Source organism: Hordeum vulgare, chromosome 7H, assembly GCF_904849725.1.
Source record: "Hordeum vulgare subsp. vulgare chromosome 7H, MorexV3_pseudomolecules_assembly, whole genome shotgun sequence".
Classification (NCBI taxonomy): Eukaryota; Viridiplantae; Streptophyta; class Magnoliopsida; order Poales; family Poaceae; genus Hordeum; species Hordeum vulgare.
The window spans coordinates 171,534,865-171,556,678 of record NC_058524.1 but is presented as its reverse complement, the minus strand read 5'-3'; positions in this window follow the sequence as shown (position 1 = coordinate 171,556,678).

Genomic DNA, 21,814 nt, shown 5'->3' with positions numbered 1-21,814 from the left:
TATTGTTGTAGGAGTTGCCAAAGTTATTAGAGGAGTTACTAGTAAAAGGCCTAGGAACATAGTTTCCTCTAAAAGCATTGTTGTTGCCAAAGTTATTCCTACCAACAAAATTAACGTCCAAGCTAGCGTTGTTACTCTCAATCAAAGAAGACAAAGGCATATCATTAGGATCCAAAGGTGCACTTATACTAGCAACCAAATTCATTAACTCATCCATCTTAGCACTCAATGAGTTAATTTCTTCTATAGCGCGTATTTTCTTACTAGTAGGTGACCTTTCAGTGTGCCATTGAGAGTAGTTTGTCATGATGTTGTCTAAGAGATTTGTGGCTTCTCCTAACGTGATTTCCATGAACGTTCCACCTGAGGCGGAGTCCAAGATATTTCTAGAAGTGAAATTCAAGCCAGTGTAAAAGATTTGAATAATCATCCAAAGGCTCAAGCCATGAGCGGGACAATTTCTAATCATTAATTTCATTCTCTCCCAAGCTTGTGCAACATGCTCATGGTCAAGTTGCTTGAAATTCATGATATCATTATGGAGAGATATGATCTTAGCCGGCGGAAAATACTTGGATATATAAGCATCTTTGCACTTATCCCAAGAATCGATACTATTTTTGGGCAAAGAAGAAAACCAAGTTTTTGCGCGATCTCGCAACGAGAAAGGAAAAAGCTTCAATTTAATCACGTCATTATCCACATCTTTTTTCTTTTGCATATCGCAAAGCTCAATGAAGGTATTGAGATGGGATGCGACATCTTCACTAGGAAGGCCAGAGAATTGCTCTTTCATAACAAGATTCAGCAAAGCGGCATTGATTTCGTATGACTCCGCACTAGTGGCGGGAGCAATCGGAGTACTAATAAAATCATTATTATTAGTATTTTATAAGTCACAAAGTTTGGTGTTTTCATTCATGGTGACTTCGGCAAGCAAGCAAGCACACAAGCAAACAAAGAGCAGGCGAGAAAAAGGGGCAAACGAAAAGGCAAACGAAAAAGGCAAATTGGTGAAGTGGGGGAGAGGAAAATGAGAGGCAACTGGCAAACAAAGTAAATGCAAGAGATGAGTTTGCGACACCTACTTGGATGAGTTCTTGACTTGATCTTCCTCCCCGACAACGGCGCTAGAAATTTTTCTGCTGCGACAACAAAAGTCCTTCCCTGGCGCTTAGGAATTCTTCTTATTACTTCTCTGGTTTGCGTCGGTTTTTCCCTTGAAGAGGAAAGGGTGATGCAGCACAGGAGCAGTAAGTATTTCCATCAGTTTGAGAACCAAGGTATCGATCTAGAAGGAGGGCCTCGTCAAGGCCAAAGTACCTGTGCAAACACAAACAAGCTTGCACCCAACGCTTCAAAGGGGTTGTCAATCCCTTAAAGATTGTTTGCAAAGTGAGATCTGAAGGCGGAAAGAGAAAGGAAGTAAAAAGTGTAAGGCTGAAAATATGGTGTGGAGTAGACCCTGGGGGCCATAGTGTTCACTAGAGACTTCTCTCAAAATAGCAAGTATTATGGTGGGGAACAAATTACTATCGAGCAATTGATAGAACTGCGCAAAGTCATGACGATATCTAAGGCAATGATCATACATATAGGCATCACGTCCGAGACAAGTAGACCGATACTTTCTGCATCTACTACTATTACTCCACACATCGACCGCTTTAAGAAAGATGACATGATGTAGAGGGATAATCTCAAACCAATGATAAAAACCCCATCTTTTTACCCTTGATGGAAACAACACGATGCGTGCCTCGCTACCCCTTCTGTCACTGGGTGAGGTCACCGCATGGTATGAACCCAAAACCAAGCACTTTTCCCATTGCAAGAATCATAGATCTAGTTGGCTAAACAAAACCCACAACTCGAAGAGAATCACAAGGATATGAAATCATGCATAAGAGAGATCAGAAGAAACTCAAATAAGATTCATAGATAATCTGATCATAAATCCACAATTCATCGGATCTCGACAAACACACCGCAAAAGAAGATTACATCGGATAGATCTCCATGAAGATCATGGAGAATTTGTATTGAAGATCCAAGAGAGAGAAGATGCCATGTAGTTACTAGCTATGGACCCGTAGGTCTATGGTGAACTACTCACGCATAATCAGAGAGGTCATGGTGTTGATGAAGAAGCCCTCCGTGTCCGAATCCCCCCTCCGGCAGGGCACTAGAACGTGCCCCAGATGGGATCTTGCGGAGACAGAAGCTTGCGGTGGTGGAAAAGTACTTTCTATGATCTCCTGATTTTTTTTGGAAATTTTAGGGAATATATAGGCGTAACCCCTAGGTCAGGGGACGCTCAGGGGGCCCACAAGCCTGGGTGGCGCGGCCTCCCCCTCTGGCCGCAGGGTGGGGGCTTGTGGGGCCCCTGGGGCTCCCCATCCTTGGCTCCCAAGCTCCCCGATCTTCTTCCCTTCCAAAAAAAATCTTTTCGGGGATTTTCTTCCGTTTGGACTCTGTTTCAAAATCTCCTCTGAAAGGGGTCAAAAACATGGAAAAAACAAGAACTAACACTTAGCACTGAGTTAATAAGTTAGTCCCAAAAAATAAATAAAAGGCATGCAAAACATCCAAAGTTTGACAAGATAATAACATGAAACCATCAAAAATTATAGATACGTTGGAGACGTATCAAAAGGCGAGTCCCAGGAAGAGGTTAGACGAGTTAGAGAGAATCGAGAGCTAGGTCAGGCGAGTTACGCCCTCCTTGTAATCGAAACCACCATTAATAGACACAAAGCAAGACGTAGGCTTTTACCTCCTCTCGAGGGGCCGAACCTGGGTAAATCTGAGTCTTGCTTTCGCTCACCCCCTTCAAGTCGCCACCAAGGTGCGATGGCTCCATCTCTAAGTCCTTTCACGAGGACATCTGTCGTGACAATACAACGACAAGCGGGGTCCTATTGTAAATGTAGGGACATTAAGGCCTCCTTTTAATACAGAACCAGAAGAAAGCATTAACACATATTGAATACATGAACTCCTCAAACTACGGCAATCACCGGAAATAATCCCAATTATTATCACCTTGGGGTCTGCGGATGAGGACACGTATTAGGTGCATACAACTTGCATGATAGGATCCAAATATTTTTCATATTAAGAGAGAATATAATAAGTTTAGATCTGAAATCATCGCACTCGAACCCTAGTGACAAGCATTAAGCATAGCAAAGCCGTAGCAACATCAATCTAGATACTAGGGATCAAGCCCTATCAAACTTAACTCGATTACATGAACAATCTCATCCAAACCTCATCACCATCCAGCGAGCCTACTATGGAATTACTCACACCAGATGGTGATCCTCATGGAATTGTTGATGGAGAAGGGTTGATGATGATGACGACGACGATGAATCCCCCTCTCTGGAGCCCCAAACGGACTCCAGATCAGCCCTCCCGAGGAAGAATAGGAGGTGGCGGCGGCTCCGTATCGTAAAACATGATGAAATCTTCTCTCCGATTGTTTCTCCAAATATGTGAATATATAGGATTGGAATTGGGGTCGGGGGAGCCACGTGGGCCCCACAAGCCATCAGAGCAAGACCATGGGATGGCTGAGCCCTGTTTGCTTATGGCACCCACGCAGCCCCTTCCAGTGGTTCTTCGCTCCAGAATTCATTATATATTCCATAAATAATTCACAAAAAGTTTCGTCCAATTCTTAGTACTTCTATTTCTACACAAAAATAACACCAAGGTAGTTTTGTTGAAAACAACTTATGTCCGGGTAAGTTCCATTCAGATTGTGAAAACTAGAGTCCAAAACCAAAACAAAAGTGTTTGGAAAAGTGATACGTTGGAGATGTATCAGCTCCTCCAAGCTTAACTCATTGCTTGTGCTCAAGCAATTCAGTTGATAAACACGAAGTGATAAAGAAAACTTTTATGAACACTTTTGTTCTCGTTGTTGTATATATGCTTAGCTAGTGTTCAGGATTTTAGCATAAATAATAAGTAATCATATCTATGATAATAATTAAGCATCATATTCAATCATGGCAATGCATAACCAACTAGCAAGCAATAATAACATATCTCACATGCCAACTATTTGTCAAAACAATCATGATATAATATGGTGACATGGTATCTCACAAGCCCTTTCTCACACCGCAAAAAATAAATGCCGAGCATCTCTAAGGTGGAAGCAATGACTAAACATTATAATTCAGGGTAGAAAAATGCATAAGAATGACAATATAGCTCTCCGGTCTGGTGCTTTTAGTAAGAGGGTGGTGACTGATACTTGTGATCTGCGTTGGGTTTTCCGTGAAGAGGAATGGGATATCGCAACACAATGTGGGTAAGTATTTCCCTAAATTATGAAACCAAGGTTTATCGAACCAATAGGAATATCGACCACAACCATCTTCAGCGACTGCACACAAAAGAACAAACAACTTCCACCCAATGCGGGCAAGAGGGTTGTCAATCCCCTTGTACTTGTTATTTGCAAGCGAGTGAGGTGTGTAGATAATTTTAGATAGCAAGATAAAATAAAAACAAGTAAATGGCAACAAGGTATTGAAGGTTTTGTAAATATGTTGTGAATAGACCTGGGGGCCATAGTTTTCCCTAATGACATCTCTCATAAAAAATAGCATACGGTGGGTAAACAAATTACTGTTGGGAAATTGATAGAAAACCGAATATTATGTGATATTAACGACAATGATCATGTGTATATATGCATCACATCCACAAACTAATAGGCCACTCCTACCTCCACCTAGTACTATTACTCCACTCACCGACCGCTATCCAACATGCATCTAAAGTAGTAAGTAAAACAGAGTAATGCATGGAGAACAATGACATGATGTAGACAAAGTAAACTCAAGCAATATGAATAAACCACATAATTTTATCTTTAGTAGTAGTAACACAAAGACGCATCGTGTCCCCTTCAGTCACTTGGATATAGAAATTCTCCACGTTGAACCTACTACAATGCGCCTCTCTCACCGAAGAAATATCAATCTAGTTGGCCGAACTATTTCAATAGAACGAAGAAAATTATGAAGCTATCATAATCATGCACATAAGAATCATATAAGTATTCAGAGAAGACACAAATATTTATCATGAATAATCTGAACATAAACCCACAATTTATCAGATGCCAACAAACGCACCGCTCAAAAGGAATTACATCATGTGGATCAAAGCGAAGATGCGATGATCATTGTATTGAAGTTCAAGAAAGAGAGAGACAGAGATTGACATCGATGTACTAGCTATGGACCCGTAGGTCCGTGGTGAACTACTCACACATCAACATGAGGGCACCAAGGTTGATTAAGAGCCCCTCCGTGATTGATCCCACCTCCGACAGGGTGCCAGAACGGAGCTCCAAATGGCCTCCAATTGGAACATAGACTTGCGGCAGCGTAAAAAGTGTTTTGGGACTGCCTCCGGGGTTTTAGGGTACCTTAGAGTTTATAAGCTAGAGAACAAAGTCGGGAGGGACTCGAGGGGCCCAAAAGCCAACAAGGCACACCACCCCAGGCTGCATCTGGCTGGCTTGTGGGGCCCTCATGTGGCCACGAGCCTTACTCCAATGCTTGTTGGTCTTCTTTTGGCCCAGAATGAATCTACAAAAAGTTTCAGGTTAATTGGACTTCATTTGGTATGGAAATCTTGAAAAGTGAAAAACATGTAGAAAACAACAAGTAGTAATGGGCACTGCTTCAATACGTTAGTGCTAAAAAATAATATATATATATATTGGTGAATAAATACCCCAAAGTTTTCTAGAATGATAATATATCAACACAGAAGAATAAAAAATTATAGATACGTTGCACACATATCAAGCATCCCCAAGTTTAATTCCTGTTCATCCTCGAGTAGGTAAATGACGAAAAAAATAATTTTTCATGTGACATGCTACCCATAATGTAACCTTATGAATGTTTGCTCACTGAGAAATGATGAATTAACAAATATTAACACCACAATACTTGTAGGTATAAGAAGCAAAATCATTAATCTTTCAAAGTATACGATCCTCAAAAATTGTTTTACCCCATTAATCTTATTATATTAGCAAGGCATGGCTCCATGTTCACCACATTAATACAAATGTCAAGCACCACGATGTCGAAGTCAGGAAATTAGATCATACTTTTTCAATATGCATCAACTTTTTATTCTTCATGCAATACATGAGCGTGAACCATTGGACATAGCATATAGGTGAAATAGAATATGATGGTAGGTTTCAAAGGGGTAAAAAGTGGAGAAGATAGTCTCACATCAACTAGGCATACCAATGGGCTATGAAGATGCCCATCGATAGTTATCAATGCAAGGAGTAGGGATTGCCATGACTAGAGCTATAATTGTATGAAAGCTCCACTAAAGCTAAGTGGGGGTGTGGATACAACTTGCTTGCTCATGAAGACCTCGGGCATTTGAGGAAGCTCGTCATCAGAATATACAAGCCAAGTTTATGAAAAAGTGGTTCCCACTAGCATATGAATGATATAACATGAGACACTTTATATGAAGAACAAGGTGCCACTTTGAGGCACAAGTGTGGTAAAGGCTAGTAGCAAAGTCCCTTCTCTCTTTTTCTCTCATTCATTTTTTCATTTTTTTCATTTTTTATTTTGGTGGGATCATTTGGCCTCCCCCATTTTTATTTATTCACTCGAATAATGCTCTAAAAATGATGATCATCACACTTTTATTTACTTACAACTCAATATGAAAACTGATAGGACGTCATGACTCTGTATGAATGCCTCTAGCAAAGTACAAGGATGTGCAAAGATCTAGCGTGACATGTATCAAAAGTATGATGAACGGTGGCTTTGCCACAAATACTATGTGAGCTCTATATGATCATGGACATCATTATGATGATGAACAAACTAGTCATATGAAATGATGATGGAATTTGCATGGCAATATATCTCGGAATGGCTATGGAAATGACATGATAGGTAGGTATGGTTGCTGTTTTGAGTATCAAATAAGTAGGCTTATGTGTAACAGAGCATGTCATGTAACGGGGTTTGGATGCGCCGGTGAAATTTGCATCGATCCTCGAGGTGAGAACGGGCGATGCACGGTATCGAAGAGGCTAGCAAATACGAGAAGGTGAGATTGAGTATGTCCATGGTGTCACATTTGTCACGAATAACTCATGTACTTACTACAAAGTTTTATTAGTTTTTTCACAAATCAAAGTATTGCTCACATGCCCCGAGGGAGAGGGTTGGTAGGAATTAACCACTACGCGACTCCGACTCAAAACAACACTAGGTTTTCAACGAGGAATAAAAATGATCACACATCATCACCATGCCCTTTTAATTTTTAGATGATCAAGAAGGTTAACATCTCTTAATATCAACACTTACCTGAATTAATATAATGCAGCCACACCTTTTTCATATCACCACATCGATATCATTAACCCATAATTTCTCTATGTGTCCTGTCTGATGGTTTTAATTATGAAATCATTGAACACCTATATTTTTGATCTAGTCTTATGACCCATGCAAATTACCATCACTATTTATTTAACTCTCAAACAAATATAATTTAAGATCAAGAGTATAATATTTGTATAAAATCTACACACCACCGTGCTCAAAAACATATAAGTGAAGTACTAGAGCAACTGCTAAGCTCAAAAGATATAAGTGAAGCACATAGAGTATTCTAACAAATTATGATGGTGTATCTCTCTCAAATAGGTGTGTCCAGAAAATGATGGTTGTGGAAAACTTAAAGTAAAAGCAAACAAAAAGCAAATGACGCTCCAAGCAAAACTCATATCATGTGATGAATAAAAATGTAGCTCCAGGTGACATACCGATGGATTGAGACGAAAAGAGGGGATGACTTCCGGGGCATCCCCAAGCTTGGACGCTTGAGTATTCCTAGAATACTACCTTGGGATGCCTTGGGAAACCCCAAGCTTAGGATTTTTCTGCTCCTCATTCTTTTGTCCATCGGGACAATACCCAAAACTAGAAAACTTCAATCACATAAAACTCAACAAAACTTTGTGAGATCCGTTAGTATAAGAAACATATCAAATACTTTTAGGAACTGTTATAAGTTGATTATTATTTTACTTTAGCATAAGGTACTGTATTATAACTTCTCCATGGCTTATACCCCTCGATACAATCCATAGCCTCATCAAAACAAGCAAACTATGCAAGCAAAAAATAGAATCTGGCTAAAATAGAACAATCTATAGTAATCTTTAATGAAACTATACTAATGTAACTCCAAATTTTTGAAACGTTAGAAAGTCCGGTGGAACTTGTATATAAATAATGTTTAAAATTTTTAGCTTAAAAAGATGTTCCAGTAAAATCACAGAAATTCTGCACTGGACGTGAAAGTTTCTGTTTTTGCACCGTATCAATTATACTCATTATACAAATCATCCCAAAGGCTTTGCTTAGCATAAACACTATCTGAAACATAAAACACAATCATTACATAATAAATAATTATGTTATCACAAAAAAAGTAAACTATAAAATAAATATAACTATTGGGTTGCCTCCTAACAAGCGCTATTGTTTTACACCCCTAGTTAAGCATATTGCATAGTTTCAAGTGTTGTCATTTTTGATACTCCACCCATAAGCGTCTCTCATGATTGATTCATAAGGTGGTCTAATAATATTTCTAGGTAAATGTTCCATTCATTTCTTTAGTGGAAATTGGAACCTTATGTTTCCGTCTTTCATATCAATGATTGCACCTATAGTTCGTAGGAAGGACTTTCCAAGTATACCTGGAGTAGTAGGATTGCCATCAATACCAAGCACAATGAAATCTGCAGGGTCATAATTTTTATTTGCAATTATCATCACATCATTAATTCTACCTAGGGGTTTCTTAATGGTAGAATCAGCAAGATACAAGTTTAGGGAACATTCTTCAATATTAGTGAGACCAAGCACATCACATAAATATTTAGGTAGAGTTGAAACACTAGCACCAAGGCCACACAAAGCATTGCATTCATATTTATTAATATTAATATTAATAGTAGGTTCCCCTTCATCATGCAACTTTCTAGGAATAGAAACTTCAACCTCAAGTTTCACATCATAAGCTTTGACCATAACTTCTACTATATGTTGAGTAAAAGCTTTGTTTTGTTCATAAGCATTGGGTGAGATAACAATGGATTGAAGAAAGAAAATAAATTCTACAAAATATTAATTATCATAATTAAATTCCTTGTAATCCAAAATATTGGGCACATCACTAATTAAAGTTTTGACCTCTCCCGACCCACTTTTGTTTTTTAGTTTTAGCATTAAAATGACCACCATCCAAGAAAACGGGACGCTCCTTAAATAGAGTTGAATCATCTACAGTAAATTTATCATTAATATTAAGAGAAGTAAACAAAGATTCAATATAAGAAGTACAAATCATTTGATGATCTTCATCATGATTCCAGTAAAAATCGGGTGGAAGATGTTTTTCTAGGAATTCCTGCTTAGCTTTCAACTTAGTGATCCTCTCCTTACTTTCATTAATATATACTAGGATAGATTTAATAGTCTCATTAAAATCATGCTTAGGAGGCAAAGATATTTTAAGAGTTTCTACATCAAGAGCAATTCTATCCATGTTTTTAGCCAAAGTATCAACGACATGCAATTTTTCTTCTACCATAGTATCAAAAACTTTTTGAGAATGAATGAATTACTTAATTGTGTTCTAAAGATCATAGGGTATCCTATTAGAATTTGCAAAAGAATTTCCATAATTATTACCATAAGAATTTCCATAACCACTAGGAACAATACCAAGATATGGCCTAGCATTGAAATTACCCCTATAAGCATTGTTGTTGAAATTATTTTACGAGACAAAGTTCACATCAATAGCATCATTATTTGGCTCAATCAAGGTAGACAAGGGCATATAATTGGGATCAACATGAGTATTTTTATTAGGAAACGAATTCATAAGAGCATACACTTTTTCACTCAAAATAGTGATTTCCTCATCAGAATTTACCTTCTTACCGGCTGGAACTCTCTCGGTATGCCATTGATAATAATTGGTCATGATGTTGTCCAGAAGTTTTGTGGCCACTCCTAAGGTCACATCCATATAGGTATCACTTGCAGCAGAATCTAGAAGATTTCTAGACACAAAGTTTAGTCCAACATAGAAGTTTTGGATAATCATCCACAAGTTTAAACCATGAGTGGGGTAATTTCTTATCATAAATTTCATTATCTCCCATGCTTTTGCATCATGTTATTGATCATGTTGTTTAAAATTCATTATTTGATTTCTAAGGGACATGATCTTAGCACGTACTTGGCCATAAAATCATTTTACACTTATCCCATGTTCCAATACTATTACGTGTTAAAGATGAAAACCAAGCTTTAGCTTTATCTCTTAGTGAAAAAGGGAAAAATAATAATTTCACAATATCATTATCCATATCCTTTTTCTTTTGCATATCACAAAGTTCAACAAAGGTATTGAGATGTGAAGTGGGATCCTCATGAGGACTTCCCAAAAATTTCTTTTTCATGACAAGATTCAGCAATGCAACATTAATATCAAAAGCCTCCGCACTAGTGGTGGGTGGTATAGGAGTAATAATAAAATCATTGTTATTAGTATTTGAGAAGTCACATAATTAGTAGTATCTTGAGACATGGGGACCAAACAAAGTAACGAGCAAGACAAGTAAACTAGAGAGCAAAGATGAAATCTAGTGACAAGCTAAGAAAGCCAAGGTAAATATTTTTCTATTTTTAAGAGGCAAACTAAATATAGCAGAAAATAAAAAGGAGAACAAGTGAATGTAAATTTGTGTGGAGTTACTTGGTAGTCGGTGATGATATTCCCCGGAAACGGCGCCAGAAATCCTTCCTCATACTTGTGATCTGCGTTAGGTTTTCCGTGAAGAGGAACGTGCTATTACAACACAATGTGGGTAAGTATTTCATAAACCAAGGTTTATCGAACTAATAGGAATATCAACCGCAGTCGTCTTTAGCGGCTACACACAAAAGAACAACCAACTAGCACCCAACACGGGCAAGAGGGTTGTCAATCCTCTTGTCTTGTTATTTGCAAGCAAGTTAGGTGTGTATATAATTATAGATAGCAAGATAAAATAAAAACAAGTAAATAGCAGCAAGGTATTGAAGGTTTTATCAATATGTTGTGAATAGACCAGGGGGACATAGTTTTCCCTAATGGCATCTCTCATGAAAAATAGCATAAGGTGGGTAAAAAAATTATTGTAGGGCAATTGACGGAAAAACGGATAGTTATGCGGTATTCACGACAATGATCATGTGTATATAGGAATCACATCCATAAACAAGTAGGCTAATTCCTGCCTGCACCTATTACTATAACGTCACTCATCGACCACTATGCAGTATGCATCTAGAGTATTAAGTAAAATAGAGTAATGCATGGAGAACAATGACAAGATGTAGACAAAGTAAACTCAAGCAATATGAATGAACCCCATCGTTTTATCCTTTGTAGCAGCAATAGAAAGACACATCTTGTCCCTTTTATCACTGGGATATAGAAATTCGCCAGGTTGAACCTACCACAACGCACCTCTCTCACCGAAGAAATATCAATCTAGTTGGCCAAACTATTTCAATAGATCGGAGAGAATTACGAAGCTATCATACTCATGCACATAAGAATCATATAAGTATTCAGAGGAGACTCAAATATTTATCATGAATAATCTGAATATAAAGCCACTATTCCTCAGATCCCAACAAACGCACCACACAAAGGGAATTACATCATATGGATCAAAGTGAAGATGCGATGATCATTGTATGGAAGATCAAAGAGAGAGAGATTGCCATCTAGGTACTCTCTATGGAACCGTAGGTCTGTGGTGAACTACTCACACATCATCATGAGGGCAGCAAGGTTGATGAAGAGTCCCTCCGTGATCGATCCCTCCTCCGACAAGGTGCCGAAACAGAACTCCAGAAGGCCTCCCATCGTAAAAGAGACTTGCGATGGTGTAAAAAGTGTTTTGAGACTGCCTCCAGGGCTTTAAGGGTATCTGAGAATTTGTAAGCCAGATAACTGAGTCGGGAGGGCCTCAGGGGGACCAAAAGCCAACGGGGTGCGACCCTCCACAAGCCCCGTCGGGTTGGCTTGTGGGGCCCTCGTGTAGCCCCCAGCCTTCCTCCGGTGCTTGTTGGTCTTCCTTTGGTCGAGAAAAATCTCCAAAAAGTTTCAAGTCAACTGGACTTCGTTTGTTATGGAAAACGTGAAAAGTGAAAAACATGCAGAACATAGCAGCTGGCACTTGGCACCGGGTCAATAGGTTAGTGCTAAAAAACAATATAAGTTGGTAAATATATACCCCAAAAGTATTCTAGAATGATAATATGTCAACATGGAACAATCAAAAATTATAGATACATTGGAGACGTATCAATGACTCAACATAAAAGTAAATAGATAGGCCCTTCGCAGAGGGAAGCACTGATTTGTAGAGGTGCCAGAGCTCAATTTTTAAAACATGATTGAAAATATAGTTTTTGAGTGGCGCTCTTTACCGTCAACGTTACGACAAAGGTTTTCAGTATCTTCCATGCTAAACTCATTATTGGTGGTTCCTAAATAGAATTTTACTTCTATCCACCATCCATTCACAAACAATGGCTAGCCAAATTCACGGGTGCCCTCCAACATATCAACTTTCCCAAGGAGTTTAATTCAATTTTAATTATGCAGGACTCGGTGTCATTTTTACCAACCTCTCTCGTGCAATGACAATGAATAAACGCCCGTCTTGAGAATAACTTACTTAACATGGAAGATACTGACTGCCTCGTTGCTCCATGAGTGGTACGAGTGCACAAAACAAATGTTTGTTTGAATATTTAGAGGTGGCACATGCAAATTTACTTGGGATGGCAGGATAATACGACATATAGCTAGGTATGGTGGACTCATGTGACATAAGCGGGTTTAAGGATTTTGGATGCACAAGCACCATTCCTGATAATTACATGTGAAGGCTAGCAGCAGATTGTGAAGTGACCAGCTAGAGAGCAACAACGGTCATCAAAAATGCATTGTGAATAATTCACATCAGATATTAGCATGAGTAGGATCTGAACACACTGAATTTAAACATCATGAATGCTACATTGGTTTTGAATCAACTACATGTTAGCACATGGGCCAAGTCAAGCTTCTTGAATCACTCAGAGGGGAATACCATACTATCATACCACATCATAACTATTTTAATGCATGTTGACACACAAGATAAATCATTATCAACTCCTAGATATTTAATCACGGCATGAGAAACTATAATCTCCGATTGTCATCATAAACATGTTCACTCATGATACACTAAAATAAGATTGAACGAGCCAAACATATTTACAAAAACGGAAAACAAGATGACTTAATACTCATTTCCTTTGTCACAATCACTGTGACATCCTCAACTGTTGCTATAGTAACCTCTGTAATTATGCTATAGTAAACCTATGCAAATGATGCCACGTCACCGTGATTTCTATTGTTAATCTCGCGTTAGTTCAAAACAATTCAAATTCAAATTTAATATAAAGTCAAGCGATAAAAGTTTTCAAATATAAACATGTTTGATGTTTGTCAAATAATACTTAGTAAGCTGTCCTTTAAGAATTATTAAATTTAAGCGGATTTTTTGAATCTAAAACTGTAATAAAGTAAAAAAGAGAAAACAGAAACAAAACGACAAAAAAATGAAAGAACCCGTGGGCCAAACTGGGCCAAAATGGCCCACCTAGCCCACCCCGTCGCCTCACCACCAACCCACCTAATTTGGGGGGGGGGTATAACCCCCCACTAACCGTAACCCCCACCCGCCTCATTCCCCACTCCCCTAGCCGCCGCCACCCACGAGGGGAGGAATCCCCTCGTCCCTCCCCATCACCCATCGCCTACCTCCTCTCGCTCGCCCCCTTCGCTCACGGCGCTCCCGTCCCGCACGCCTCCCTCACCCCTCGTCGCCTCCCCCATCGAGCCTCCCACTCGCCTCCTCCCTCGCTCACCCTCCCCAGGCCACAGTCGCCTCCACCCACGGCGCCCCCGCTTGCTGTTCCTCCCTCGCCGGCCCTTCCAATCCCTCGCACCGCCACCACCCTTCGCCACCAGCGCCACCGCTAGCGCCGCCGCCCCTCGTCCCCATCTCCCGTCACCCCCACCTCGCTTGCTCCCTCTCACTCCTGATCCAGGAGGGATCAGGCTGGGAGGCCGAGGCCGAGACCGCAGCCCCGCCGGCCGCGCCGGATCCTCCGCCGCCAGGGCTCCTCCTCACCGGATCATCCGCCACCACACCGACGCCGACCCCCCAACATACTTCCCCGAGTCGCTGCTCGACTACACACAGGGTGAGACCCTGATACGTCTCCAACGTATCTATAATTTTTGATGGTTTCATGCTATTATATTGTCAAAGTTTGGATGTTTTGCATGCCTTTTATTTATTCTTCGGGACTAACTTATTAACTCAGTGCCAAGTGCCACTTCCTGTTTTTTTCCATGTTTTTGACCCCTTTCAGAAGAGATTTTGAAACGGAGTCCAAAAGGAAGAAAATCACCAAAAAGATTTTTTCTGGAATGGAAGAAGATCAGGGAGCTTGGGAGCCAAGGCAGGGGAGCCCCAGGGGCCCCACAAGCCCCCACCCCGCGGCAAGGGGGGAGGCCGCGCCATCCAGGCTTGTGGGCCCCCTTAGCATCCCCTGACCTAGGGGTTGAGCCTATATATTCCCTAAAATTCCCAAAAATAATCAAGAGATCATCGAAAGTACTTTTCCGCCGCCACAAGCTTCTCTCTCTGCAAGATCCCATCTGGGGCACGTACTGGTGCCCTGTCGGAGGGGGATTCGGATACGGAGGGCTTCTTCATCAACACCATGACCTCTCCGATGATGCGTGAGTAGTTCACCATAGACCTACGGGTCCATAGCTAGTAACTAGATGGCTTCTTCTCTCTCTTGGATCTTCAATACAAAGTTCTCCATGATCTTCATGGAGATCTATCCGATGTAATCTTCTTTTGCGGTGTGTTTGTCGAGATCCGATGAATTGTGGATTTATGATCAGATTATCTATGAATCTTATTTGAGTTTCTTCTGATCCCTCTTATGCATGATTTCATATCCTTGTAATTCTCTTCGAGTTGTGGGTTTTGTCTCGCCAACTAGATCTATGATTCTTGCAATGGGAGAAGTGCTTGGTTTTGGTTTCATACTGTGCGGTGACCTCACCCAGTGACAGAAGGGGTAGCGAGGCACGCATCGTGTTGTTGCCATCAAGGGTAAAAAGATGGGGTTTTCATCATTGGTTTGAGATTATCCCTCTACATCATGTCATCTTGCTTAAAGCGTTACTCAGTTCGTCATGAACTCAATACACTAGATGCATGTTGGATAGTGGTCGATGTGTGGAGTAATAGTAGTAGATGCAGAAAGTATCGGTCTACTTGTCTCGGACGTGATGCCTATATGTATGATCATTGCCTTAGATATCGTCATGACTTTGCGCGGTTCTATCAATTGCTCGACAGTAATTTGTTCACCCATCGTAAGACTTGCTATTTTAAGAGAAGCCTCTAGTGAACACTATGGCCCCCAGGGTCTACTACACACCATATTTTCAGCCTTACACTTTTTTACTTCATTGCTCTTTCCGCCTTCAGATCTCACTTTGCAAACAATCTTGAAGGGATTGACAACCCCTTTGAAGCGTTGGGTGCAAGATTGTTTGTGTTTGCGCAGGTACTTTGGACTTGACGAGGCCCTCCTTCTGGATCGATACCTTGGTTCTCAAACTGAGGGAAATACTTACTGCTCTTGTGCTGCATCACCCTTTCCTCTTCAAGGGAAAAACGGACGCAAACCAGAGAAGTAACAAGAAGAATTCCTAAGCACCAGGGAAGGACTTTTGTTGCCGCAGCAGAAGAATTTCTGGCGCCGTTGCCGGGGAGGAAGATCAAGTCAAGAACTCATCCAATTAGGTGTCGCAAACTCATCTCTTGCATTTACTTTGTTTGCCAGTTGCCTCTCGTTTTCCTCTCCCCCACTTCACCAATTTGCCTTTTTCGTTCGCCTTTTCGTTCGCCCTTTTCTCTCACTTGCTTTCTGCTCGTCTTTGTGGGATAATCTTTCCTGATGGCTAGATCCACCACTTCGAACGATACTCCCGAGAGCGAAGTCCTCAATTTCAAACAAATTGAGAAAGAAAACTTAAAGGACGCTTGGTATAGGATTTGCAACGCTCAGAGTAGATCTACTCATAAGCAATCCACTACCGTCTTGCTTCGCAGTTTTTATGTGGGTGTTTCTCCTTGGAATAGGTATATTCTTGACACCATCATAGGTGGAAATTTCTTGGGTAGTGATACTCTCAAACTATCTATTATTTTTGATGGTTTCATGCTGTTATCTTGTCAGCTTTGGATGTTTTATGCACCTTTTATATGTTTTTTGGGACTAACTTATTAATTCAGTGCCAAGTGCCAGTTCCTGTTTTTTCTGTGTTTTTGGCTCTTTTCAGATCTGATTTTGGATCGTATTCCAAACGGAATAAAATCCCCAAAATGATTTTTTCCCGAACGGAAAAAGATCAGGGGGCCTGTGGGCCAAGCCAGGAGGGCTCCTGGGAGCCCACAAGCCCCCACTCCGCCACCAGGGGGAGGCGGCGGTGGCAGGGCTTGTGGCCTCCCTGGCCGCCCCCTGACCTAGATCTTTGGCCTATATATTACCTAAAATACAACAAAAAATCAGGGGAGCCTCGAAAATACTTTTCTGCCGCCGCAACCTTCTGGTTCCGCGAGATCTCATCTGGAGACCCTTCCCGGCGCCCTGCCGGAGGGGACTTTGGAGTTGGAGGGCTTCTTCTTCATCATCATCGCCCCTCCAATGACTCGTGAGTAGTTCACTACAGACCTACGGGTCCGTATTTAGTAGCTAGATGGCTTCTTATCTCTCTTGGATCTTCAATACAAAGTTCTCCATGATCTTCATGGAGATCTATCCGATGTAATCTTCTTTGGCGGTGTGTTTGTCGAGATCCGATGAATTGTGGATTTATGATCAGATTATCTATGATATATATTTGAGTCTTTGCTGATTTCTTATATGCATGATTTGATATCCTTGTAAGTCTCCCCGAGTCTTGGGTTTCATTTGGCCAACTAGATCTATGATTCTTGCAATGGGAGAAGTGCTTGGTTTTGGGTTCTACCATGTGGTGACCTTTCCCAGTGACAGTAGGGGCAGCAAGGCACACATTAAGTAGTTGCCATCAAGGGTAACAAGATGGGCTCTGTCGTTGATATGAGATTGTCCATCTACATCATGTCATCTTGCTTAAGGCGTTACTCTATTATTTTGGACTTAATACACTAGATGCATGCTGGACAGCGGTCGACGTGTGGAGTAATAGTAGTAGATGTAGAAAGTATCGGCCTACTTGTTTTGGACGTGATGCCTATAGATATAATCATTTCCATAGAAATCGTCACTACTTTGCGCGGTTCTATCAATTGCTCGATAGTAATTTGTTCACCCACCGTCTACTTGCTTTCATGAGAGAAGCCACTAGTAAACACTACGGCCCCTGGGTCTATTCACATCCATCGTTTACACCTCCGCTTTTACTTTTCTTTGTTACCTTGTTGCTTTCAGTTCTCACTTGGCAAACAATCTATAAGGGATTGTCAGCCCCTTCATAGCATTGGGAGTAGGTTCTTTGTGTTTGTGTAGGATCTTGTGATACTCCTCCACTGGATTGATACCTTGGTTCTCAAACTGAGGGAAATACTTACCACCGTTGTGCTACATCACCCTTTCCGCTTCGAGGGAACACCAACGCAAGGATCCGTAGCCGTAGCAGAAGGATTCCTGGTGCCGTCGACACGACTATTTCTGTCGCCGTTGCCGAGGAAGCACAGCTGACATCAGGTAGCCATACCGTTGATTCTTATGGAGCTGTGATAAATTTGGTAGGCTCACCCCCACTCTTGGTTAATGGAACTACGTTAACTCTGGAACATGTGATGCGTAGACTGGAAGTTATTGAAAATAAAGTTGCTACGATTCAACTCATTGAGAATTTGGATAAAAAGATCCACAATCAAATCACTCAGTACGGATCCAAGGTGGGAATGGTTTTGAAAACTTTAAAGGAGAAGGAACCCATAGTGAACGAAAAGCTAGGTCAAGATTCCGCTAGAATTGGCAAACTAGAGGATGTTATAACCAACTTGGGTTCCGCTTTTGCCGCTGTGCAGAATACTCCAAATTTTGCTCACAATAAAATCACCAAGTCTGTCTTTGTCCCTAAAAGTAGTGGAGAATCATCCAGCAAGAAAGATGAAAACCTTAAGATGCTTAGTGATCACGCCACTTATGGTTTGAGCACCAAAGATGATGATACGTGATTCTATCGCTTTTATGCCTAGCTAAGGGCGTTAAACAATAGCGCTTGTTGGGAGGCAACCCAATGAATTTATCTTTTTTATTTCTGTTTTGTTGCGTCCACACTTTCATAATTCTGTTATGATTGTGTTCTTTGTGTTTCTTTTTGTGTTTGAGCCAAGCAAAGCCTTTATGATTAGTCTTGGTAATGGTTGTTTGATCCTGCTGGAAGAAGACAAAAACTTCTCACTCACGAGATGATTTTTCATTTTTATTCAGAAAGAGATTTTGAGTTGATTCTTTTTTACTTCTGATTGATATACTTTTTTCCCAGGCCGTCGTAATTTTTTAGATTTTTTGAGGTACCAGAAGGATACAAAGTATACAGATTGCTACAGACTGGTCTATTTTTGACAGATTCTGTTTTTGTTGAGTTGGTTGCTTGTTTTGATGAAACTATGGTTAGTATCGGGGGGGGGGGGTACTAGCCATGGAAAAGTGAGAATACAGTAGCCCACCATCAATATATATAGAACTCAAGTTTGCTACAGTACCAAAAGAAGTGGTAGTTTGTTTTCTTATACTAATGTGATCACAAGTTTCTGTTTAAGTTTTGTGTTGTGAAGTTTTCAAGTTTTGGGTGATGTTCTCATGGACAAAGAGATAAGGAGTGGAAAGAGTTCAAGCTTGGGGATGCCCAAGGCATCCCAAGCCAAATTCAAGGACACCAAAAAGCCTAAGCTTGGGGATGCCCCGGGAAGGCATCCCCTCTTTCGTCTTCAATCCATCAGTAACATTACTTGGAGCTATATTTTTATTCACCACATGATATGTGTTTTGCTTGGAGCGTCTTGTATCAAAGGAGTCTTTTCTTTTTGTTGTGTCACAATCATCCTTGCTGCACACATTTTTGAGAGAGAGAGACATGCACTCATCGTGATCTTGCTAGAATGCTCATAGTGCTTCACTTATATCTTTTGAGCTAGATACTTTTGCTCACAGTGCTTCACTTATATCTTTTGAGCTAGATACTTTTGCTCTTGTGCTTCACTTATATCTTTTGAGCTAGATACTTTTGCTCTTGTGCTTCACTTATACCTTTAGAGCACGGCGGTGCGTGATTTGGTAGTTGGCTTATGCTATGAAAGTAGTCCCAAATGTGCTAGGTACCCAAAGAGGATGCAAAAACCTCCATCTTCATGTGCATTGAGTAGAAAGAGAAGTTTCGATTCCTCTCAATTAGTTTTGAGACATGGATTCGGTAATATTAAGAGTTATGTTAGTAGGGTGTTGTGAATCTAGAGATACTTGTGTTGGAGTTAGTGATTCCCGTAGCATGCACGTATGGTGAACCGCTATGTTAGGAAGTTGGAGCATAATTGATCTATTGATTGTCATCCTTTGTGTTGAGGTCGGGATCGCGCGTTGGTTTACACCTACCAACCCTTCCCCTGGGAGTATGCGTTTAGCACTTTGTTTTGATTACTAATAAAAACTTCCGCAACAAGTATGTGAGTTCTTCATGACTAATCAGTCCATGGTATAGATGCACTTTCACCTTCCACCATTGCTAGCCTCTCTAGTGCCGTGCAATTCTCGCCGGTGCACAAACCCACCAAATTCCTTCCTCAAAACAGCCACCATATCTACCTACTATGGCATTTTCATAGCCATTCCGAGATATATTGCCATGCAACTACCACCGTTCCGTCTCATGACTTGTGCCGTCACTCTCATATTGCCATTGCATGATCGTAAGATAGCTAGCGAGATGTTTCAACGTCATACGCCATGCTAGATCGTTGCACATGCCGGTACATTGCCGGAGGCATTGCCTATAGAGTCATCACCATTTTGAGCTGTGAGTAAATAAAAGTGTGATGATCATCATTTTTAGAGCATTGTACCATGTGAGGAAAAAAAGAGAGGCCAAAGAGCCCAAAAACAAAAAAAAAGAGAAAATAGAAAATAAAAAAAAGAGGCCTAAGAGCCCAAATGAAAAAAAGGAAAAGAGAGAAAAAGAGAGAAGGGACAATGCTACTATCTTTTTCCACACTTGTGCTTCATGTTAGCACCATGTTCTTCATGATTGAGAGCTTCTTGCTTTGTCACTACCATATGCTAGTGGGAATCTTCACTATATAACTTCGGTTGTATATTCCAATGATGCTTCCTCAAAATTTCCCTAGGTCTTCGTGAGCAAGCAAGTTGGATGCACACCCACTAGTTTTCCTTTTGAGCTTTCACATACTTATAGCTCTAGTGCATCTCTTGTATGGCAATCCCTACTTATTCACATTGATATCTATTAATGGGCATCTCCACAGCCTATTGACACACCGAGTCAGTGTGACCATCTCCTCCTTTTTGTCTCACAACCACCACCACACTCTATTCCACCTATAGTGCTATATCCATGGCTCACGCTCATGTATTGCATGTTAGTTATAAAAAGTTTAAGAAAGTAAGAGTGCGAAAACAATTACTTGGCCAATTCCGGGGTTGTGCATGATTTACATTAGTTGTGTGAGGATGATGGAGCATAGCCAGACTATATGATTTTGTAGGGGTAACTTTCTTTGACCTTGTTATTTTGAAAGTTCATGATTACTTTGCTAGTTTGCTTGAAGTATTACTGTTTTCATGTCAATAGCAAACTATTGTTTTGAATCGTACGGATTTTAACGTTCATGTCACGTGAAAGAAGTTGCAATGGACAACTATGCTAGGTAGCATTCCACATCAAAAATTCATTCTTTATCACTCCCCTACTCGAGGACGAGCAGGAGTTAAGCTTGGGGATGCTTGATACGTCTCCAACGTATCTATAATTTTTGATGGTTTCATGCTATTATCTTGTCAAACATTGGATGTTTTGCATGCCTTTTATTTATTTTTTGGGACTAACTTATTAACTCAGTGCCAAGTGCCAATTCCTGTTCTTCCATGTTTTTGACCCCTTTTAGAGGAGATTTTGAAATGAAAGAAAATCCCCGAAAAGATTTTTTCTGGAACGGAAGAAGATCGGGGAGCTTGGGAGCCAAGGTAGGGGAGCCCTAGGGGCCCCACAAGCCCCCACCCCGCGGCCAGGGGGAGGCCGCGCCATCCAGGCTTGTGGGCCCCCTGAGCGTCCCCTAACCTAGGGGTTGCGCCTATATATTCCCTAAAATTCCCAAAAAAATCAAGAGATCATCGAAAGTACTTTTCCGCTGCCGCAAGCGTCTATCTCCGCAAGATCCCATCCGGGGCACGTTCTGGTGCCCTGCCGGAGGGGGATTCAGACACGGAGGGCTTCTTCATCAACACCATGACCTCTCCGATGATGCGTGAGTCGTTCACCATAGACCTAC